The sequence below is a fragment of the Pyxicephalus adspersus genome, chromosome 3 (genome assembly GCF_032062135.1).
Source record: "Pyxicephalus adspersus chromosome 3, UCB_Pads_2.0, whole genome shotgun sequence".
Lineage (NCBI taxonomy): Eukaryota > Metazoa > Chordata > Amphibia > Anura > Pyxicephalidae > Pyxicephalus > Pyxicephalus adspersus.
The window spans coordinates 66,747,657-66,773,158 of NC_092860.1; the positions used below are offsets into that span (position 1 = coordinate 66,747,657).

The 25,502-nt window shown below is 38.8% G+C and overlaps 1 protein-coding gene and 1 long non-coding RNA gene across 2 annotated transcripts in view; one reads left to right on the forward strand and one right to left on the reverse strand.

Moving 5' to 3' along the window:
- The window catches only part of LRRC25 (leucine rich repeat containing 25), a 34,620-nt gene extending 14,487 nt beyond the window's left edge, over nucleotides 1-20,133 (reverse strand). The window contains exon 1 of the mRNA XM_072405027.1: nucleotides 20,014-20,133. The gene's annotated coding sequence lies outside the window, so the exon portion shown is untranslated. The remainder of the gene's footprint in view (nucleotides 1-20,013) is intronic.
- LOC140326438 (uncharacterized) overlaps nucleotides 18,106-25,502 on the forward strand; it is a 28,947-nt gene continuing 21,550 nt past the window's right edge. The window contains exon 1 of the long non-coding RNA XR_011919875.1: nucleotides 18,106-18,359. This is a non-coding gene — a long non-coding RNA (uncharacterized lncRNA). The remainder of the gene's footprint in view (nucleotides 18,360-25,502) is intronic.

Sequence of the window (25,502 nt, forward strand, 5' to 3'; positions counted from 1 at the left end):
ATAATCTCCTGGCTCTCGCCAAACCACAGGTATACCAAATGGCATCTTATCACGTGTTCCCTTTGTCCACATCCATAAATCCTCAACACACTGTTTTCACACCTTATGAGGGGTCCAAGACTTATCTTGATCACCAAATTTAAATTTGAAATATGCCAAATAGGCTTGCTCTACAAATGTGCTGATGTTCGCCCTTTGACTGGGAATGGTGAAACTGCCACAGATTTACCAAAATTATTCAGGGTTGTTTAGGCACCTATGATGAGAAACAGCAGATCCAGACATGATCTGAAAAAAAGGAAATATGTGTGTGGAAAAATAAATGTTGCCTATTCACTACATAGAGCAGCGCACAACCTCTGACGTTACTGTCTTGCATGTAAATGAATAGCCTATACAAATCCACGCTACAGTAATCACATTATTATAAGCAGTAGAGAAAAAACCTGACGTGATAGAAGAAAACTAACTGCACTTTCAGAATCAGCATACCTATTTTAGTGTAAATAGGCTTAAAAATTTAAGTCATCAAAAAATTTGTTCAAAATTGTTCCCCAGGGTAATATGCTCTAAAAGCATTGGATATGTTTTGTGGTGCATATTACTCTTTGATGGGGAATTAACCTCCCTAGTGGTTCATTTCTTTCCGGGTTTATATGTCTAAAAGCAGTACATTGTTTTTCATGAAAATTTATTTTACAGTATATTATAATAGTATGAGTATAATAAAGTTTGAAACACAAAATCATGTAAAAACAATAAATTGAATAAATTAAAAAATATATTAAAATATATTAAAAAAAAAAAATTTAAATTAAAAATACACATTATACTCATACTAATATATATACTGTAAAATAAATGTTCTTGAAAACAATGTACTGCTTTTACACATAAAAATCCAATGTATTGCATTCAATACAATTATTTTCAAATTTGAATTTCCCGCCCTGCCCCACCGGCAACGTACACACGCACCAACGTCACCGGGAACTCTCCGGTCACTCATTGGGTGCAGAAGCCAGCTGGAGGAAGAGAGAAGAAGACGGATCAGGTAAGCGCTGTATTTACTATTATTTCTATAGGATTACCTACCCTGATCTTGACTCGGGGTTACTGCTTTTAGCAACTTTTTTTCCACTCCGAGACACACACAGGGTTACCGCTAGGGAGGTTAAGCAACGTCCCATGTTACACACAAACATTGGATTGTGCAGTACTATTTGTACAGAAAAACAGAAGATTTGGCAAACAGTGCTGGTAAATGCAGCAATGGCTTAAATAGCCTGTTTGCCAATGCTAGAAGTCTGGCATACAAACGAGGGGAATTGGAAGCCTTAATGAATGAAGAGCATTATGTCTTAGTTGGTATTGCTAAATCCTAGCTTTGTTCTTCAAATGACTGGACTGTCAAAATTCCTGGTTTACTCTCTTTAGTAAAGACAGAGTAAAATGAAAATGTCGTGTTGTCTGTCTTTATGTGAGAAGTGATCTGAAAGTGAATGTGAAAGAAGAAATTGATGATGGAGCAAGTGGTGAGGTTGAGGCATAATGGGTGGAGTTGAATGTGGGGTTGCATGATACACAATTATTTATTGGAGCCTGCTATAGGCACCCCAGTGCTGAGGAAAAAATAGAAAATCAACTACTAGCATAGATAGAAAAAGAGACAAAACCTGGAAATGTTTTAATAGGAGATTTTAACTACCCTGACATTGACTGGAGTAATAGCTCTACAGGGACAGCAAAAGGAAGGAAATTTATGACTTTAATACAAGATAATTTTATGGTACAGTTTATAGAAGCCCCAACTAGAAAGCCACTCTGCTGGACCTAGTTCTTTCTAACAATGCAGAGCTTATAACAAATGTGCATATAAAAGAGAATCTGGGTAGCAGTAACCATATTATAATTTCCTTTAATGTAAGCTGTACACAGGAAGCAAAAACAGGAAAGATAAAAATATTTAATTTTAAGAGAGCAAATTTTCCATTATTAAAGGCGGCCCCCTGTGACTTGAACTGGGAGACATATGTTGTTCACAGCTGATGCTACAAAAGCCATAAAGAACAAGAAAAGGGCATTCCAAAAATATAAAAATAAAGGATCACCTTAATTGTTTGAAAACTATAAAGAATATACAAAAGATGTAAAAAGGAGATAAAATGTGAAAAACTTCAAAACGAAAGACAGATTGCAAAGGAAAGTAAGGCAAACCCCCCATTTTTATATATATATATAATATATATATATATATATATATATATATATATATATATATATATATATTTCATAGCAAATGGATCAGATCTGAGCATGTAGGCCGCTTAAAGGATGTCTCTGGGTTGGTAACTGGGGATAAAAAAAAGGCGGATTTACTAAACATTTTATTAGCTTTGTGTACACAAAGAAAAATGGCAGAGCTCAAGTTCAAATTCATAATAGCAATGTCAAAATGAGAAACAGTTGGGCAAATTAAGGTTGACAAAGCACCAGGACCTGATGGATTACATCCATGTGTCCTCAAAGTCCTAAACTTAGTTATTTTAACGCCATTATTTCCAATTTTTAGAGAGTCTTTAATCACTGGCATGGTACCAATGGATTGGCGTAAAGCCAATGTGGTTCCTATCTTCAAAAAGGGAGAAAAGTAATTATCAAGTAACTACAGACCGGTTAAAAAATGTCCATAGTTGTAAAGGTCCTAGAGAGTTTGATATAGAACTATAAAGAGCATTTTCTGCTAGAAAATAATATTTATAAGTGATAGTCAGCATGGCTTCAAGAAAGACTTGTTGTCAAACAAATTTACTCTCTTTTTATAAGGAAGTAAGTAAACAGATGGACAGTGGAGTAGTAGTTGATTTAGTGTATTTGGACTTTGGACTAAATCATTTGACACAGTACCCCACAGATGGTTAATATGCAAGTTAGGGTCAATAGGTTTTTAAAAGTCAATCTGTAAATGGATAGAGAACTGGCTTAAAGACCGCATACAGAGAGTTGTATGTAATGATTCATACTCTGAATGATCTAAGGTTATTAGTGGTGTACCCCAGGGTTCAGTGTTGAGACCTTTACGGTTTAACATCTTTATAAATGATATAGAGTTCGGGAATAATAGAATTAGGTCCATACAAAATTTCTATAATCTACAAGCAGACCTGGATGTACTGGTTGATTGGGTAGCCAAGTGGCAATTTACATTTAATATAGATATTAGGGGTTAAAAACTTGAATGCTTCATACTGTCTAGGGGTAATACATTTGGGGGAGTCAGGAATGGTAAACAATCTGAGGGTTCTGGTAGATCATAGATTTAATAACAGCATGCAATGCCAAGCTGCAATATCAAAAACTAGCAAAATACTTTCTTGTATTAAAAGAGGAATAGACTGCAGATGGAGACATAATCCTGCCCCTGTACAAAGCATTGGTCAGACCACATCTGGAATATGCATACCAGTTCTGGGTACCAGTTCACAAAAAGGAATGGGGAAACTCAGCTATGAGGAGAGATTAGCTGAACTGAATCTATTCTCCCTTGAGAAGAGATGTTTAAGGAGGGATATGATCATCTGTATAAATATAATAATGGTCCATATAGAGAACTCTCTTCCCAATTATTTACTTTGAGAATATTACTAAGAACAAGAGGGCACTGTTTGCGTCTGGAGGAAAAGAAGTTTAAGCTCCTGATAAGGAATGGATTCTTCACTGTAAGGTCCGTGAAAATGTTGATTAGGCTCCCTCAGGAAGTAGTTTCAGCAACTACTATAGATTGCTTTAAAAAAAGCTGGATGCTTTTCTAAAAGCACAGAATATAACTGGGTATTAAGGCTTTAAAGTAAAGATAACAGAGACCGCTGATCCAGAGAACATCCGATTGCCTCATGGAAATAGGAAGGAATCTACTATGTAAATATATATATATATATATATATATATATATATATATATATATACACAATTTTTTTATATTAATATATATTTATATATAATTTAAATATATTATAAGATGTGAAAATGAGACATAAAAAAAACTAAACTAAAAATCAACAAAACTAAAATAAAAGAATTAGAGTTGGGTAGAGGAGGAAAAGAGGAAGAAAAAGATTAAGATAAACATACATTACAACAACTCATGCAGCCTGTAGACTTTGTGAACTATACAGTGTTACAAAGCATGTCATGATTTTCTGAGTGTTTATAGGCTTATTTTTTGTGTGGAAAATCAAATCACAAGAATGTTCCCTGCTCAGGTCCTACTCACATGACACTGTTTTTGACCTAGACACACATCTAGGAATTTACACATTTTCTGTGGATTAAATCCGTTTTTTTTTAGCTGTATTTTTCTCAGCACTACAGCAGTGACTTTACTAGTTGATTACGAGATCCATAACATTCCAGAGTAAGCCTTCCAAGATCCCACAGATCCCCTTACTTACCCACTTAGTTCCCAGATCATTGAAAACTGTAGTCCTAACACCCAATGTTTTTTATTAGCAGCAGTAGAGCATTGTCAGGCAGTACAAATTAAATGTGATGCAGGTGTCCAATAGAACACGTGTCACATCCAGCCTTCTCCTCATTGGCTCTTTGCTCTCTCTTGATGGGGCACGCGGATCTCTATCTTTTTTATGCGATTGTACTACCAGGATAGGGAGCTTAGTGAGCATGCTCAGTGTGAACTCTTTAAGAGTGGGCCTGCACTACAGACCTAGCAATCAGCTGTGGCTCCTCCCCACCCACCATGTACTGTGAGATAAGCAGCAGCAGCATGGGAGCTCTCTGTGTCCATGCAGCAGTCATTATCCCCAATGTATAACCCTTCATATCGCCTTCACCGGTTATTATAGAAACATAAACTTTTCAGGGGCCCTGGGAGCTGCTACAAAACCAAATTTCAGCCCTCAAACATAACAAGTTGCCAGATATGAAGTCACAAGCATAAAATCCTAGCAGCAATTAGGGAAATTTTCACATTAAGGGGGGCTATTTCAAGACCAGGGTCTCCAAATTGAGTTTGCATGTTAGGGACTCCTGGGGGGCACTTCCATTGCAATGAGCATTGAGGTGATGACAATTCGCACTGTGCTGTGGTGCCCCAAATATATACTTGCTCATTCACAAAACTTCAACACCAGTAGTGAGGTTGTGGTGCAGTTACCCCTTCCTTATGCCATACAACCCTGCCTAAGGGGAGACACCCAGTACTGCTCACTGCCACCTGGAGTCAAAACTGCAGACACTGCAGTGTGAGGGACTGGGTGGCTAGTGGGGTGCATGATACACATAGCTGGCCACTTACATTCTCTGAACCCCAATTTCCCTGGAACAGATGGATCTTGGCAACTGGAAATGAGAGAGCCACCCCCCTCCCAAGAAAATGTTATACCTATCATATCACACTACTACACTTGTCACAAATAGCTATCCCCTTACTCTCTATGAACCCCAATTTCTCTGTAAGAAAAGGGAAATGTGACTGCAAATGCAGAACTTCTGTGGCTGTCTCCCCCTAAACTTTAATCATTACAGCGCCATCACAAGATACAAAAAACTATACCTATCATACCATGCCACTCTGTCACATAGCTGGCCACTTACCTTCTGTGAACCCCAATTTCTCTTTAACAGTGGAGAACAAGAAATGTAGTATAAGTGGGGGTCTCTTGTGGCTAACTCCCCCTAATTTTATTGCTGTGGTGCCATCACAAGGTAAGAAAAACTATACTTGTCATACTGTGCTACCCTGTCACACATGGCTGGCCACTAACCTTCTGAACCTTAATTTCTCTGGAAATTAAGTCACATGAATTGTCACATGAATTGCATTTCTCTGTAAATATCCATTCCAGAGATTTTGGGGTAGCATTGTATGGTGTACTTTTTGCTCTTTGGTACAGGAATGGTGGGCAGGAAGCAATATATGACCAGCAAGCACTGTATGATAAATTTAGTTTTGTATCTTTCAATAATAAAATGTTGCAATAATAAATTGAGCATCAAATGGTAAGTGTAGAAATTGTTGATTTGTAATCTCTTTTATTTGGTGCATGTACGTTACAGTAACTAGAAACATTTCAATTTTATTACCTTTTAAATCAAAACTGTTCTCCTTTTTTTGTCAAATATATTATTTATTAACGTTTTTGGGTATACACAAATACAACATACAAATATACATAGAGAAAAAAAACAACAATTTTAGAAATGTACAGTCCAACAAAGGGTACGAATTGTAAAACATTGCAAATAGAGCTAGTGCAGGGCCTGGAGGTAACAATGCCACTCATAGAGCAGGAGAAACCAGGACCATAAATTGTGGGGGTTTGATCAGCAGTAACTTAAAAAAAGGGGGCTTCAAGACCTCAGTAACCCTTTGCCTGCATTCCGATAGAAAACCGTACCATAACAGCGTCATTAAAATAAACAATTAAGGGAAACAAAACAAAGGGGCAACCGACAAAGACAGAGACAGAAAAAAGAGGAATGGGAGAAGGGAAGGATGGGGGAAAGGAAAGGGAGTTAGGGTAAAACTTAGTATGCCAATACATTTATATCTAATTAGTTTAGATACCTAAGGCGTTGAGAGGAATCTTTGAACCAGTCCCAGGCAGCCTAAGTCAATTTAAATTATTCAAATCTATCATCATCCGCAATCATTTGTTCCATATGTCTATTGTTCTCCAATTCAATCAGCCATTCCTTAATGGAAGGGATCACCGTCTGTTTCCAATATCTGGAAACCCTAGCTGCAGTAAGTAAATGGAGACGCACACCCTTTTTGATATTCTTGAACCTGGGACAATAGATAAGAGAGCAACCTGGGCTGTTGGGCATATGGGAGCCTATACACTCAACAAATAGCTGAATAATTGTATCCCAAAATCGACATATTGTGGAACATTCCCACCACAGATGTAACATGGACCCCCTAGCAGTAAAAGAGCGCCAGCAGGTATCTGGATTCTCGGGAGAAATACGATGGTGATCAACCGGGCATAAATACCACCTGGACAGAATCTTGTAATTGGTCTCCTGGGCTTTGCATGTAAGAACCAATTTATGTGTGAGAGTAAAGGATTTCTCCCACTCTTCTGCAGTTAGGGTCACCCCTAGGTCAGATTCCCAATATCTAGTAAATGTTGGAGAATTGGAGGCCATAGCCTGATTAGGAAGAGTATATAACAGAGATACAACATGGGTAGGGCGATTGGGGGACCTCAAAATCTCTTCAAAACCTGTTAGGCTTCTAAGTAACACAGATATATCTGAGAATGAAGATACATAGGAGACAATTTGTCTGTATGCAAACCAGGGAGCCATCCTTGGCTGGAAAACAGAGGGAGGAGAATGTGGGGACTTGCCCATTACAAAAGACATTCCTTAGTAGGCGATCATCTGAGGATGACCACGCCAGGAAATTTGCCTTGCCCATTGCCGGGGGAAAAGCCGGGTTGTCAAACTGGAGTCTGGGGGCCAGGGTTGGAGGACAGTTTACCATTCCTAAGAAGGTTATCCCAGAGATGTAGCAGGTCGGTAGTAAGACCAAAGGCTTGAGCTGGGGTAAAAGAGAACGGTCTATCCATGGGAGAGACCTGAGACCCACCGGTGAAATGTATTCTTCAATAAGGACCCAAATCTTCCTATCCTTATTATGAAACCAATCAATCAGTCGGGTTAGTGCTGATGCCTTATAATATGCAGTTAAATCCGGTACACCCATCCCTTCTCTAGATTTAGCTATAGCTAAGCAACGGAAAGCTATGTGAGGGCGTCTTGCCTTCCACAAAAGTCCGGAACAGTCTATGCAATTTACTAGGAAGCAGGTAAAAGGATGGGGACTGTCTAAAACACGTAGAGTAAGCGAGGAAATACATCCATTTTGAGTGCATTTATTCTCACAAACCAAGAGAGTGGTAAGGACGTGTATTACTGCAGGTCCGATTGAGTTTTAGAGTATAGAGGGATGTAATTGTATGTAAATAGCTTGGAGGGGTCTGAGGGAATAAGGATCCCTAAATTTTTGATTACATCATTGCAAATCCTAAAAGAAGTGTTACCACGGATAGAAGTAATTTGGTCAATCCTTAGAGAATTATTAAGTACTTCTGACTTAAGTACCCTTAAAATTCCTGTAAGTACTGAACCATTCGAATTCCTTGAGGATAGAAGGTATAGAGGTTTGGGGGGGAAGTAATGTATAACAAAAGATAATCAGTGTACAGGGGTAATTTATGATGAGAGTCACCCAGCTGTATACCTTTGACATCTGGGTTATTCCGCAATGCCACAGCCATGTGCTCCATAACCAGTGCGTACAACAGTGGAGACAGTGGGCAACCCTGTCTGGTGCCATTGTGTATTTTGAAAGGTGCAGATAAGGAGCCGTTAACTCTCACCTTAGCTGAATGGAGAGATTATATCTTTGACATGAGATTAGATCCTAGTCCCACCTGTTGCAATACTTCATACATAAAGGGCCAACTGACCCTGTCAAAAGCTTTCTCGGCCTCTATAGATAGCAAGCACATAGAGATTTCTGAAGCTGTAGCTTGTAGGATTAACAATATAGTCTTAAGGGTGTTATCCATTGCTTCCCTCCCTGGTATAAAGCCCACCTGATCTTTATGGACCAGAAAAGGCATATAATGAGAAAGTCTATTAGCTATCAGCTTGGAGATCAATTTAACATCTACATTAAATATTGAAATGGGCCTATAGTTAGAGCATACTGTATGGTCCTTGCCTGGTTTTAGAAGGACCGTTATGTGGGCTTCCAAACTTTGAGGTCGGAAGGGCGTAGAGTTTGAAACAGAATTATAAACCCTGGTTAAAAAGGAGATCAGGTTAGAGGCATGAAGCTTATAAAACTTAGGAGTGAAGCCATCTGGGCCTGGGCTCTTGCCTGATGGCGCAGACTTAATGGCCGCTGAAACCTTCTCTTCCGTGAATTGGGATTCTAAATCAGAGATTATCTCAGGGTCCAATACAGGTAGGCCTGTTTCCCTAACATACTGATGGAAGGAGGTTGGAGCCACTTGATTAGGGTGAAGCTGGTACAACTCAGAGTAGTATTTATGGAACGCCTGTAACATGCCCTGGGGAATGGAAGTCACTGTACTCACGGAAGTCAGGATAAAGGGAATATATGTATTTAGTGGCCGAGGGTGTAGCCCTTTTGCTAAGAGTCTTACGCATTTGTAGCCATATTGATATATAAGTTTGTGAAAGCGGTCCCAAAAGCGTTGGTGTGTGAGATCATACAATTCTAAAAGACGAGTACGGGCAGCAGACAATTCTATAAAAACATCCGGGGACATATTTTGTTTATGTAAACGTTCTGGAGTACTAATTTTGTTGGATATGGATTGGATGTCTTGTGACCTGATTTTCTTGAGATGCGAGTCGTGTTGTATTAGCACTCCCCTAATTACTGCTTTCATAGCCTCCCATTTCATTGGTAGGGGGGTAGTGTCTGAGGAATGGTCCTTTATATAGTTAGTGATGGCGTCCACCACTGCCTTTGCACAGAGAGAGTCTATGAACAGGTAGTCATTGCATTTTCAGGACCATCCATGAAATTGCACTTGTGGGATGTGTAAAGTTACTGAAACTGACGCATGGTCCGACAAAGGGCATGAATCAATGTCAGCTGAGGGTTTCCAATGTAAGGCAGAGTGGCTATTCAGGATATGATCAATCCGGGAGTACATGCTGTGAGGGTTGGAATAGAAAGTAAAGTCCTTGGTGGACGGGTGTAATGTACACCACACATCCAACAATCTCATTTCATTAAGTTTAGAGCAGAATAAGTTCAATTTAGCATATGGAACGTGAGTTTTCCCTGAAGAGGTGTCAATTCAGGGATCAAGGGCAAAATTAAAATCCCCTCCCACCAGTAAAGTACCTTCAGAAAATCCATTCAGATTGTTTAAATAGTTAATCGTAGCTACGGTGGGTTGAGTATTCGGGGAGTACAGGGAGGCCAACGTAAACATTTTGCCCCAGATACACACTTTGAGAAACAAATACCTGCCCTGAGGGTCAATTAGGGAGTCCAGTACCTGCAGTGGTAATGATTTGTGAAATTGATACACCCGTGCTTTAGTGTCGGGATTGGAGCTATGGTACCATGTAGGATAATAATGATTGCGGTTAGATGGTACTTTATTGGTCTGAAAATGTGTTTCTTGAAGAAACAGGATATGCACTTTTGCTTTATGTGCATATAACAATTGCCAATGTTTATTGGGACTGTTAAAACCTTTAGTATTAAGGGTATAGATTTTTAGTGGCTGCATCTGCGGTTGTAGTACAGGCATGAGGAATAGTATCCGGGTTAAGAAAGAAAAAAAAAATACGTGCCAAGCACCCAAGGTAAGGGGAAATTTCACTGAGAAAGAAGAAGCACGAGGGGAACAAATAAGGGGGGGCAGACAAGGACAGGGGTTGGGACGCTACAAACAAAAAGTAGCCACCAGACGGGAGAGAGGGCCTGCCCTCGCACCTGTGGGGTGAAAATACTAACTAAGAAAGGACCAAATAGGGAAAATTATCCCTAAATACCGTCAACAAGGATGGAGGATCTGTATGGGGGATGTGTCAACCAACAGCGGGACAGGGCTGATCCCATCCCTGGGGAATCCTTATGAGATAAAGAGTATGTACCAACTACGACATACAAAAAATATGTCTACTTAGGACATTAGGCATGTTGTGTTCAAAAAGATCACAGGAACAACATGAAGTAGTTAATCAAAGGCATGAGTATATCAAAAACATTCCTAATTGAAGGCATGTTACAGAAAGGAAAACAAAACAATAATTGCACGAAATAAAAGCAAGGAAATGGAAAAGTACCTAGCTTTCCGCATAAGGTACTCCTTAGTGTGGGTTCTGTGTACACGATCGATTTCCAGATCCACATCTGATGGCTTGGCAAAAAATAGAACTCGCTGCAGAGGCTAGTTCTGAGTTGGGAACCGATTCTGGCAGCCCCCTAGTACGAATATTGTTCCGTCGGTCATCAATTTTCTGTAACATCATGTAACAAAAAAAGCGCATTGATATGCGTCTCATGGTGCTCCAAAATTTACAGCTGGCCTCCAACCCTCCAATACTAGAACTTAAATCTTGCTTGGTTGGGAGAGCCTTTAAGTGGGCTTTCCAATCCCAATCCTGCTCACTTGCATACAAAGGGGAACCGGAAGTACAGGAACCCTCCATGCAGCCCATGAAAGCAGGGCTTCCTATAGGTGATTCAGGGGGCTCTTATGCAGAAAAAGAGCATGCATCCTCTGAATATGGTACCTGGGAGGCTTGTTCCATCAGAGGTGTAGCATGTAGGTCTGGCGCCGCGGGAACCGAAACTTGGGGCCGCAGCGCCAAGCCCTGGTCCCGCGCAGCTTGTGTGCCTCAACTAAAGAAGCCGGCCACTCCGTTCCGAGTGCTGGCAATTCTCACATTTGTCTCCTTCTGACTGCCTTTTGTTTTTGGCCCCATTAGGAGTGATTAAGAGGCACCAAATGGTGCTGAGATCAGGCGGATTCCCCACAGGTCGATTGGAGCCCAGATGAAACAGGTCTCACGCGGCCATCTGCTAGCCACACCCCCAAAACTATTCTAGTTTAATCATACATCTTTAATGTTTGTTTGCATGAGTTTTATCTCAATGTCAACAGCAGCCCCCAGATAAAAAAAGGTTGGGCACCACTGCCTTAGGATAACACAGAAAGTGTATAGAAGATTAACAGTTAGATTTTTGCACTTATAAACAGGTTTACCTATTTACTTTCAACGCTATATTTAACAGACCAAAAAGGAGCAAATGGCATAATTTCTTTGTAATGATTCAAAAATCCACTTTAAAATGTTGCCAAAATCAAAATAAACAAAAAGTAGCCCGACTTTGGTACAGGCTTCAAAAAGTTACAATTATCGATAAACCCGTTCGGGTTTATCGATCACTTACCTGGTCCCGCTGCGATCATCCATCGTCGTGTTCCAGCGTCGTCCTCCAGCGCCGGGTGTCCTCTCCGGGAAGAAGAAGCCGGCCGGCTTCTTCTCCCTCCGTGCATGTACGTCGGCGCGTACGATGACGTCGGCGCGTGTGCGGGAAATTCTAACTGAAACTCATTCAAACACATTTTGTATTGGATTGAATACAAACTCCTGTATCCAATCCAATACAAAATAATTCAAAATAAATACAAAGTATGTAATTGGTAAATTCAAACTCTCATTTTGTATTGGATTGGATACAGGAGTTATTTTGGGGGTGGGGGTGTATTGGCTGGTAAGCAGGGGTAAGTGGGAATGTAAAAGGAAAATTCCGATGGGTGCGGAAAATGTTTTGTGAAAGGTAAGGTGTGAGGGTTTTTCTGTTTGAGGGTGGGGGCGGAGATCCAAATTACCTGGTCAAGTCATTTAGTTGACAGTATTTTACATTCTGATTGGCACTGACTGTTAGTTATCAGTTCAGTGTAAAATTTTGGTATATGCTAAAAGGACTGAATCTTACACATTATATTTATGACCAACATCTTCTGCCAATCTTCTTGGAGGTAGACTGGCTACAGAATTTTGGCACCAGCAAGGGAGCTAGTTCTGCTTTCATGCATAAGTCATAACTATAACAACAAATGTTTATTGCATTCCCTAAATCTGGGACTGCAATCATGCAACCTTCAAGGAATGATATCTAAAGTTGTGGTAAGAAAGATAGGATAAATGACATGGTACTACAATCATACGGCGTTAATATTAAAAATAACAATTAATATTACTCAAATATAAATAAATGCTAAAAGCGGGGGAGTTATTCTCAATACTTTCAGACAGAAAAAAAAAGCAAAATATTAAAAGTGGAACTGTTTTAGAGAACTGTCTTCCTATTACATAACTGAAATGCAAAAAAAGAGCAATGAAGTAATAGAAGGAAGCTAGCTCTTTCCTTTTTTGCAACATGTCCCATGCCTGCTGAAATTACAAAATAACTGAAACAATCTGCCTTTTCTACAATATGCATCATCTTATACCACAAAATGGGAATTTCCTAAGAAAGTAATAAAAACTTAGCAACATGTCTCTGCTCTGTTGATAATTAAAGAGGAGATAAATATGTGTGTTGGTAAAAAAAAAAACATAGGCTTCAAATAATTTTAGGAAAAATATGAATTACTCTTTATCATTTAAAGGATTGGAGACTTTTCAGTGTTAATCTAGAAAGGTTAATGTTCACTTTGAAATGGGCATGACAACTTTTTTAAAATTAATTCTAGTTAATGAAGTAATTTTGTGTTACTTTGTGCCAAATATTGTGCTAGAAATGTTTTTTTTTTGTTTATTTAGTCCATAATTGGGAATTTCAAGTGAATAAAACTTCACCCTTTTTACCAACATGCAGCTCACAAAATGTACCATGCTAGAGGAACATTATGAACTCCATTTTATTTTTTGAGATGAATACAGTTCTGGAGAATATACCTCTCTGTGTGCAGCAACTCCTCACATCCCAGTTACTTAATTTTCAAGCAAAGCTCAATAATAAACAGTAAATATTAACAGTAAAAATGTACCTGAATCTAAATTTTCCTTAAAAATGCATTCTTTAGAAGTAAACAACAAACAACTCTGAGAGGTAAAAATTATGTTTATGGGCTGACTTACTAAAATGCAGTGAAGGAAATTGAACTTTAAACTAAACATCCAATCAGCTGCAGTTGAAGTTGGTGTTTTATGAAGTTTCTCTGCAGAAGGTTCAAAATGTATTATTATCCCTGTGGTGTTATTTTAGCAGAACCCACTGTTTCCATGAATACACTACATTTTCAAACCTGCTGAGAAAAAAACAGCACAGCTTAAATGGAAGTTTTGCAGTGTTGGAACTTTTAGGCTTGAAGGGAGAGAGGCCTAGGAAGTTTACCTAGTATAAGAAATTTCTATTTGTGACCCTGACTACAAGTCATGGCTTACCAACAAATCTAAGTGCATATACCATTAAAATTATAGGCTCAATTTACAAAGCTTTAACATAAGGGTCTTTATTTTAACCATGTTCAGGTATGTCAAGTTGGCTGTGGTTCATACTCTCTCACCCACTGCAAAAGCCCCCCAAATTTTGGGAGATATATTGCAGCTGCATATGTCCTTCCCTAGGTACCCCCTCTGTAGCTCACTGCTCCTAAAACTGAGGTGTGGATTAGGTGACCCTCAGAGGAAGCAAGGCTGGGTGATGATATGCATACATTCCAGGCAATGGCTACATGACATTTGTCAGGGCAGGTTTCCTGGTTGTGAGAACAATGGGCTATGACAAAACAATGTGTTGCAATACTCATGTATTTATCATTATATGTTGCACTGTAACAATGACCCTATACTTTATTGTCAGTAACATCTTTCTATTACTAGTATTTTTTGTGTGAAGAGTGTGACCAGTGTCTCAAATTTACAGAACCCCAAATTAATAAATAAATAAAGGAGATTTAACATGTTAATGTAATATTTTAGTAATTTTTATTATTTCTTTAAAACAGAACCTGATAATTCTGATGCTTGTCACATTCAACAATCAATAAAACAAATATTACATGGTCACAGTCCACTGTTGCCACTAAAAGAAAACCTGCCCTGAGAAATGCCATGCAACCCCATCTAGGCTCCAATCGACCTGTGGGGCGTGGCTGTGCCTGAATGGAAAGGAACTACACAGATTTTGCAGAGCCCATATGCAAGCCTCAGAAAATATTGGCAAGCAGCTGTGGGATGCAAAGATGCCACATAACCATGATCTCACTGAAGCAGGATCAGGTATATAAAGGTATTGGATGGAAACTAGGAGAATTTAAAAAATGTAGTTATACTTTAAAATTCACCGACATAGACAGTTCACTTACAACATGGGATATTTCAAATGAATTTATTAACTTTTGTCTGGCATTCATAGAAAAGTTCACCAAGGTGGTTAGATATTGTTAAGGTTAATTAAAAAACAGTCAATCTTGTTACATTATATATTTACAGTATAGCACAGCGACAGAAAGATCACCCATGTTACTGTGACGCGCTGAACAGAATGTATGTGCGGTAAAACCATTTTCTACTGCAGTTTTGGTCAATAAACATGGGCAGAAGTCCTAAAATGAACCTGTACGTAGAGTTACCTCACTGGCAACCTGCCATTTGACATTAAATGGGCTGTACAAATATTTGATAAAGATTTTGTGTTTTTGTTGACTCAAATATCTAACAAAAAAATGCTAGGACCTTGATTTTTATTGGAAAATGCATCACACATTGATCAGAAAAGGTTTTTTTTATTATTGATTTTATCGAGTGAGCACAAGTGGGAGCTGCAGGTAATCGATAGTCACATAGCTTTACCTTATTGAACAGTGACGCTGGTGTTGGCAGTGTTCTGGCTGGTTTCTGCCAAATGTGTTTTATATTGTAATAATTTTATTTGTGTGTGTAAATTTCAGTTTTTCTAGCAAGGTGATCTGCAATGAGGACTTGTACTACATATGCTCAATTCATCACATCAAAATGTCTTCCCAAGTTATATGACAATGTTTAGGCCAAATGTCTCTTCATATCAAGCCTAGAGGCTATAAAATATACTTTGCATCCTTCCCAATATAAAAAAAACCCATTACCAATCAAACATCAAGACAGATAATTGGTACAGACATTTGGTATTTTGTAAATTTGTTTTTTTTTATCCCTTGTTTTCATCTGCTGATTCTGCTAAACAAGCTTTCTGTCCTAGTATGACCTACTAGGTAGAGTTCTTTATTAGATAAGATTTTTGCAAGATCAACAGGCATTTTTTGCCTCAGACAGATATAACATGGTATATGGTGGGATATTTACTGACGACATAGGAGAAAATAAGAGACCATTAAGCTTTCATACCTTTTAGGCCTTCCTACGTTGTTTAAGCCTGACACTTGCGAACATAACCTACTGACTGCAATCATTTTAATAACCATTTTAATAATGTAGGCAGCTGATATACCAGCACCAGTTAGACCTCAGGTGGTCTTTAATGAGCTGGCAAGGCAGTTTAAGGGTCAGGCCCTTATATTAAACCAATGTTTTTTGATTGTTTTAACATGGGGGAACCTTTGAAATAACTTTGAGGTCAGGAAACCCCTTCTATAATTACTATATATTACTAATTCCACAGAAACACTGCATTAACGTTTCCTATAAATAATCCACACTTCACTCCCATTATTTAAAACTACTGCTACCATGTACCACAGGTTCTAGATCACATTCCTCTAGTCCACTAGTCATGGTTAAAGATATTTTCTTGTGTTTAAGTAGCAGTGAGATAAAATAATCAGCACTGAATAATAACCTCCCTGGCGGTATTCCCGAGTGTGGCTCGTTGTGAGCCACATTCGGGGTGGAATTTTCAGGGAGTTTAAAAGTCCTTTCTGGTTCCCACGTTCCAGCAGGGTCCTCCAGCGGTGCCCGTGGTGTCCTATAGTGATGCCCGGAATCTTCTTCCCCTGGCGATGCCAGCTGGGCATCTGCATACCCTGACGATACCTACATGTGAACCGGGCGTCCCCGGCATGTGAACGTTGGGGACACAAGGCCAGGGAAAGCAGATGCCCCCCGAACATCTGCTTGCATGCGTGTGGCTGGAGGGTGGGACCAGGCCGGAGATTTGAAGTACTAAGTATTTTTAAATGTACTGCTGTTTAAATGTACCATTTAAAAATACTTAGTATTCATACCGCCAGGGAGGTTAATATTATGTAATTTAATATTAAACCAACAGGTGGATCTCTAATCTCTTGTTCATACTTATCATTGTATCATTTTCAGGTGAGATGCCTTTTGTTTACAGTACTCGATAAAACTGATTTAGAAAAGGAGTAGAAACTTTAAAGGAAAGGATAAAAGGAGTAGAAAATTTATTTTACAGTATATTATAATAGTATGAGTATAATAACGTTTTTAACACAAAATCATGGCAAAATATTAAATTAAATAAAAAAAATGTTAAAATGTTTTTTAATTTTTGTTTTTTTATTTAAATATTTATACTCATTCTAGTATATTATAATGTAAAATTCATTTTCATGAAGGACAATGTACTGCTTTTACACATATAAATCTACTGTATTGCATTCAATACAGTTATTTTGTATTGAATGCAATACAAATAAATTCGAATTTCCCGCCCCGCCCCAAACTGAATGTCCGCACGCACCGACGTCACTGGTAATTCCCTGGTGACTCATCGAGTGCTGAGAACGCTGGCTGGAGGAAGAAAGAAGACGCAAAGGACGATGGAGGACACTGGCGGATCAGGTAAGCCTTGATTTACTATCATTTTCTACAGGTTTAGCTACCCTGAGTGTGACTCGGGATTATCGCTTCCAGCATCTTTTTTCTACCCGGAGTCACACTTGGGGTTACCACTCAGGGGGTTATGGATAATAAATATGTTAAATCAGTTTAGGTCTTTTTAAAATTCACTTAAAATATCAATTATGTTTATTTTACCTAATGACTGGATACCTGAAGTGAACACAGCTTCAAGTTATTTGCTAAGTTTAGGGAACATTGATTATATTTAGTAAACAATTTCTAATCCTTTGCTAAATTAATTGCAGGTGGCCATGCAGATACTGTGCACTTTCTTTACTGGGTCCCTCAAAACCGACTGTACCAGCTCTTGTATAATTGTTGTACAAGTGCCAGCCTGCTCTGTAATACTTTTTTGGATATAGTATTTAAGGCCACATTTACCTTTTCTGTCCCCTTATGCCAACTGTCTTGTTTTTTCCCCACACCTACCTCACTTGACTGTCTATCTGTAGATTCATACTAGCAAAGATAAGATCACCTAATTACTAAAAAAAAAAAAAAAACACAAGGGTTAGGAGCAAAAGCACTGGAAGAAATCAATTGCCCACTCTAAATCACTACATAGATGTAATGATTAAAAACTTAGGACCAATTGTCAACATACTGAGCAAGCAGTTTGGTTCTAGGTGGGGGGTACCAAGAGCAGGACAACTGTAAGCACGAAGTACATGAATCCACCAGCATATATATATATAATATATTTTTTTTACAAAAGACAGCAACAATACGGCACCGACAGTGATGTAGGAACAGGAGTTGAAGAGCTCCCTCTTGAGACTGGGCTCCTTATTTAGGAAAGCCTGTAGGTCCCATTCTATTGACCACTGTCTGACTGTTCACTGTAAAACACAGAGCCAATTTTTGACATCCTTACCACTGTCTTTCTCTTCCAGGGTGCAATAGAAGAAGATCTACTCTGCTGGCTCTGTTTACAGCAAAGAGCAGCTGGTGAACTTGTGAGTACACTGCTGTAGGTCTGTAAAGCAGATGTCTGTGGGGCTCCTGATAAATTTATAAAATTGACTGACATAAAGTTAGTCTTTGATGAGAATTTGGGCATGCTGAATTAAAAGGGAAAGAGGTGATGTAAAAGTGGGCAAAAGGTAAGGGGAAGTCCAGATGTAAAGGTGTGCTGTTACTGTAAATGGGAGAATTTTGATGAAAAATGTTGCTCCCTACGTGAATTGGGGCCTGATGTGAAGGAGCTTGTCCTATATGGTAGAGTCCTTGACAAAAATTAGCACTGGGACTCAAAGATCTGTAACAAAAAGATAATCAGTGGCTGTGCAGAGTTGTCATAGAAGGACAGACACAGATCCAAATTCTGCATCAGGGTTCAAGGGTGTGTAGCTATGCACTTGAAACTGATTGCACAATAGGTGAGGCAGCAGTTGGGAAACTATTAATATATATGTGGTAATGTATTACTGATAGTCATTAACATATTGTTAGCTGGGTTCCACCCCTGGCAGTCTTTACATTCGAAACCCCCGCCGGCAGTTTAAATCGCAATCCAGCTACAAAGCACGATCCAATCCATGACCATTCTTGATAGCATCATAAAATATGAGTTTAAAACACACTGTAAAAATTTGGAAAACAGCTATTATACCATGCAAATCTAAAGATCATATGTTTAATACCTAGATTACAGAAAACTATACAAATAAAAAATTTCACCCAGCTATCCATTGGAAAATGCAAACTTATTCATTATCAATGAATTATGTACTTCACAATACACTTTATACAGCACATAGATATGAAAAGGTTTTGTAATCTGTATCTATTTATCAGAAGGTTTGGCATCATGTCTCATTGCAGGCATTTCTTGTAAGCAACGTAATGTAAACCTCCCATGCAAACGTTTTTACCTATCATTTGGACTGCCAACTAAGGCAGCCAGAGGCACACTGAAGGTTAAAGCAGAACTAAACTCACTTCTCCTTGCTCCATCACCTATGCTGACATCTCCTGTATTCAAGTGAATGTTCACTGTGTTTAGATAACATAGTGAATGTGTTTTGTCCTTGCACTTAAATGGGTATTTAAAGCAAACACTTTTAAAACTTTTTTTTTCAAACCAGGGTGAACATTTACTTTGTAAACAGTCTCCTTTACTTAAGTAAACTAACTTGAGTGTGTCCAATAGGAGGTAGATCCTCAAAAATACCCTCTAAAGCAAGAACTAGTTTCAATGATATTGAAATTAGTTTCAACACTCCTGCTCATATTGTAAGATGCATAACTCTCACTGACACAGGCAGGAAGTTAGCATAATGCACCTAAGCTGTAAAAATACATAAATAAATGTATCATTGTACACAGGTTGGAAACTACTGCTATAGAATTTTCAAATACCACTTGTCTGTATTCCAAAACCACCCAAAGCTTTGCCTCCAACTTCCCCTCATAGCCAAATTTTGAAGACTTACCCTCTACAAATGTTTGTATAAAGGTTTATTTGTGTTCTTTTTGCAAATTTCAATATGTCTGCATTCTAAAGTATTATAAATATAAAGTGTCCTCTGTAGAATAAAATTAAGTTACGGAGGTTAAACATCATAGATACAAAACATAATCATTTTTACTAAAGCTCTTAGCACTTACCTTTACGTTTTCACAGCTCTGAACCTAATATATAAGGTACCCTTAAACTATACTGTAGTTCCTATTGACGAGTCCAGTATAGAATGATCCTGTGTCATTTTTAGAACACTAAGCTATACTCAGAAAAAAAGGGAAGCAGAAACAGTGCTATTTCAACATGTCATAAACTTCTCCTTTTTGATATGTACTGGAACATGGCAGAATTTCAGTTTTCACATTTAATTTTTTTCTACATCTGAGTTCCTGGACTTAAAGGTTTTGACTATCTTCAACACATAAGCCACTTGTTTAGACTTTTTCACATCAACTGAGGGTGAAGCATGCACATATTGGCACTAATATGCATGTTATTATTATTATTATTAGTAAACAGGATTTATATAGCGCCAACATATTACGCAGCGCTGTACATTAAATAGGGGTGTTATGTAGTTGGATGTGTTTCTTTAAGGTTATGCAAACCCTAACAATAAAGTTCTCTTATTTTGTTCCTTTTGATCTATTACTCATTCTATTGACAGTGTTTTATTAAATGCAAAAGAATACCTGCTGATCCCACCAGAAACCCTATCAGCTAATAACTTCCAACACTCTCTACGTTTGGTGCTTTATATAAAACTTTTGTTCCTGGGTTAAGATGTGCTTTAAATTCCTGTTTCTAAATTAGTTTATTTAAGTTATTGTTTTAAAAGTGCTGTGTTGTGTTTTTAATACATTTTAATGTTCATGTAATAATGGACAATAATGTGTGGCTCCTGGCAGGGCATTTTGTAAAGTTTTGTAAAGTTGCAAAAAAAAAAAGAAAAAGGGAAATTTATTTTTTCCATTGTCCTTATTTCTGGTGCCATATTTAAATGTCCAGAGGACTCATTTCTACCAGGCTGTTTCTTCTTGTGCAATATGTCTGGTAAGTGTGTTCTGCATTTTTTGCACAGGGTTCTGCTATTGAATGCAGGTGCATTTTTTTGTTTTGGTTGAAACTTCGGAAATAAATAATTAAAAACAAACATTTTTTTTTTTTGCAAGAAGTTTGGAAAGACAAGATTCCGGATACCGGGGTGGTATCAGTGGTATCCTTGCACAAAGGCCTCCACAATCTCATTTCGTCTGGTCTTCTTTCTCATGTCCAAAAGCTCTACAGAGCACAAGCAATAATACCTGTACCTGTGAAGGAACAGGGGACAGGATTATATTTCAGACTTTCTGGCTCAGAAAGCATTAGGAAGTTTTTGCCCAGTGCTGGATCTCAGAAGCCTGAATGCATATCTACAAGTTAGATCTTACAAACAATTACAAACAACTTGTTACAAACAATTTTGGCAGTTCTTTATCCTAGTGCATGAATGATTTCTATTGATCTAGAAAAGATATATCCACATGTGCCATTTTTCCAGGAAACCATAAATACCTTTGTTGCACAATAAGGAATCGGCATTTCCAGTTTACATACCTACCTTTTTGGGCTCACAATGGCCCCAAGAACCTCCAAGATTCGGATGGCAGTGATCACCTTTCGGAGACTTCAGGGTATATGTCTCTATCCATTACTCGGATGACATCCTGGTTCTAGTGGATCCCAATAAACAGCTTGGGATAGTTCTAGTAGAATTCGGTTGATAAACCATCAAAAATGTCAACTACACCCTACCCAAGTAATGAGATATCCTGGGATAACAGTAGATACAGAGAAAGCCAAAGTGTTCTTTCTCGCACATGATAAGCCAAGTAAAGAATGAGATGTGTAGTTCTCAGGAACCCAAAAGGTGGCCACGAGAGAATGCATGAGGCTACTATATGTATAAAATATGTTTCCTAACTCAGTGGAATGGAGTATCTCTGAAACAGGAAATTCACTATCCATTATTAATACTGAGAGATCCAAATATGGTGGGCATCAACTCAGAAACTATCCAGAGGAGTATCATTAAAACAAGAGGAGTGGATAATCCTCACTACGGATGCAAATTCAATGGGTTTGGGAACCCATGGCAACAAATACCAGGCTCAGGGTCAATGAAAGCTTCTATGATTGACCTGTTCCAATCTGCTAGAATTGATGGTGGCATGGCAGGGGCTGAGAGCAACTTCAAAGATTCTGGTACACAGTGAAGATCTTAAAGGAAAACAAGACAGCAGTAGGGTATATTGCAAAACAGGGTGGATCCAGAAGTCACTGTTTGCTTCAGATAATGTCAATTCTTTTTTTCCGATAGGCAGAAGAACTTCTCCAAGACCTCTTAGCAACTGATATCTGGGTGTATAGAATCAACTAGCAGACACACTAGGCAGATCCTTCTCAGATTCTAAGGAAGGGTCCCTAAATCCCAAGTAGATACAGCCAATATTCCAGAGATAGGGGATTCCAATGGTCGATCTGATGGATTCTTTACTCAAGGCTCAGGTACCAGTCTTTTGTACCGGGTTCCAATGCAGTCAGACACAGGCACAGGATGCTTTTTCCATCAGTTGGAACTTCCTAGTTCTTTTTGTATTCCCTCCAATACTGTTAATATTAAGAGTCCTTTTGAAAATCAGGAACGAGAAGATGAATAGAAGAAGCGAAGATGACAATAATAATTCTTCTGCATCGGCCAAGAACACCAATGATACTAAAAGCACTTACTAGCTCCCTTCTATCCCATTGAAGTGTGTTCCATAGAAAAATGTAACGGGGGGGGTTCTGATAGCAATTACATCCGCTCAAAGTGTTTCAGAGCTTCAATTGTGGTAAAACCTGACTGTTCTGTAGGCTTGATACTGAACAGGAAGGATAAGAGGTAAGGGCTTTTTATGTTGGATACTGGTCCTGGAGGGTCAAAGGGGGGTGAGTTGACTCATGTGTGCGCTGTCAGGAGGAGTTGCCGGGAAAGGAAAATTACGGGTAAGTATTACAGGCGGAGGCACATCCAAACCCAGGATAGGACCTCTGAGAGCAGAGGAGATTCCTTTCCTGGGAAATTAATCCAAAAAAATAAATCCACTCTTTCACATAGTGAAGGCTTTAATTCTCCCTGAGACCTACAGGTTTCGCACTATACCCTGTTTGAAGTGGGTCATCTCATATAACCCCCCCAAGACAGGGCTAAATTTTAGTGTATTTTTAACTGTTTAAATTAACCTATGGCTAGGCTCCGTGTATTCAAGTAAGTGTATATTTAACAAGCAGTAATTAGGCTGTAAAACAACAAGCTCCCACTGACCTCTGTAGTTGCAGGTATTGTGGAGAAAAAAATTGTAGCTAGGATATTGTCAGATTTTCATTAGGTTTAGCTCCTTCTGAGTTATCTCCCAACAGTGACTAAGGTCAGACCTCCAGATTTCTACAGCTGGTAGAAAACTCTAAATACACATGCAATGTGTGTAACCCCCCCCACCCTTTTCCTATCCATTCATAAGGTTTTATTTTTATTTAAATAAATAAAATAAAAATATAAATTTAAGCAGCGGCCCCACTATGCAAATTTAAAATAAACAAGGCCTTAAGGTGTGATGAGTGGGTAAGCATTGTCCACCATTCTTTATCTTTGGGACGCTACTGGTCAGATACAGCCTAAAACCTACATCCAGCAGCTAGGGTTCCTGGTGGTTAGAGAACAAATTTGCTTCTGACTGCTGGACTGCTTGAACAAAGGTGAACAAAGCCTAAACATCCTGCAGATATGACAAAGCAGAAGATAAACCAGTAAGGAGCCACACTTGACCTTGCAGATTCCTTTACTGGTGAATAGAAACTGTGAAGAGAAACAAAACCCAATTAGAGAAGCAAATTTTGTCTGTCTTTAGACTCAGTGCTGCCAATAAAATAAAGGAAGGGTAGTAATGCTTTTCTGGAAGAACTGAGACAAGTGGGGGAGGTATATAGGAACTGAGATCGGTTTGATACAGAACACTGCATCTGCTTCAAAAATAGACTTTTTGTTCACACTATACTGCTCCTAAAACTTTCTTCTGCCAAATGTTTAGGCAACCACATAAATTCAGCAATAGAGATTCTACTTCTGCAATATCACTGCAGCCAAGTCATAATGTCACAGGGGACTGACAGAAGTAGCATGGTACACTTTAAATCTATGCATGCTGATCATAAGAATAATGCTGTTGTCATTAATAATCTTGATGAGAGCTATGTTAGAGAAGATTTTAATGTGTATACTGGTGTTGCTGTTGTGATATATAATACTGATGTGGTGTTCAGTGCTACTACTAACCTGGCCTACGATTCTGATATCACAAATACTGATGTGTTCTATATTCCTTGCATGGCTTATACTCATGTGGTCTCTAATGCTAGTGTCACTGATACTGATAACCGTGTCAAATTATCTGAAAAAGGACATAACCAGGGTAAGGTTTTTTGAGAATGTAGAGATGGAGTCAGTGCAGTATATCCTTCATATTTTCATTGGCTGGTTTAATTTACCACTTGCTTTTGTGAGAATGATACTGCATCTAGATCATTCCATTTTCAGAATTCTTGGGGCCAAACAGCCCCCTCATTTTCACCAGTACCAGTACACTTGAAGCTAATATATGGCTTAAGCTGCGTACACACTTGCAATTTTTGTCGTTGGAAAGGATCTTTCACGATCCTTTCCAACGACAAGGGGCTGCAAGATGCATGAACGATGCTGTACATACAGCACCGTTCATGCTCTATGGAGAGGGGAGGGGGGAGAGCGACGGAGCGGCACCCTGCTGCGCGCTCTCCCCTTCCCTTTCATTACGATCGGCTGTCGTCCATCGTCCGTGGATCCGGCAGGTCGGTCGTCCGGACGATGGACGACACCGACTGTACACACGGAAGATTTTCGCCCGATAATTGGCCGATGCTGATTATCGGGCGATAAAAATCTGCCGTGTGTACGTAGCTTTAGATTCTGCATTAGTGTCAATAGGTTGGAGGACACAGATGGTTGAAGGAATATCAGCCTTGGGCCTCATTCACACTAATGTGTTGGATAAATGCAGGTAATGCACAACACATGCATTGGTGTGCTAGGTTGCTATGCATTGTTAATAGCACCCCAAATGCACCATAGATGCCCAAAGCTGGACACCATTGTGTGAAGTTCATTAAAAATGCAACATGCAACAGGTTTTGTGTGGCCTGCAGCATGCAGCTCATTGCAACACAAACAGCAATGTAAGTACGCTTAGTAACTCTCTTAGAAAGACATTGTGAAGTGGTTTCTCACCTAACAAAAACAAAAAAAAAAGACATTAAAAATTTGCATTTTGCAGTTAAACTGAGGCAGTACAGCAATGTTAAATGTGGCAAGTGTCTGCAAGGCCAGCAAGTGCATTTTTTGTAATGAGATTGGCCATGCCTCCGAGAATGTAAAGGGGAGAAAATGTATTTGCCTCCCCTTCATTAAATGATTTTTTTTTTGTAGATTTTTTTTTCTTCCCTCCCCTTCCTGATCGGCTACATTCACTTCTTTTACCAGCTCCAATTGTCAATGTCACAGCATTTCAAGGAACGCTCTTAT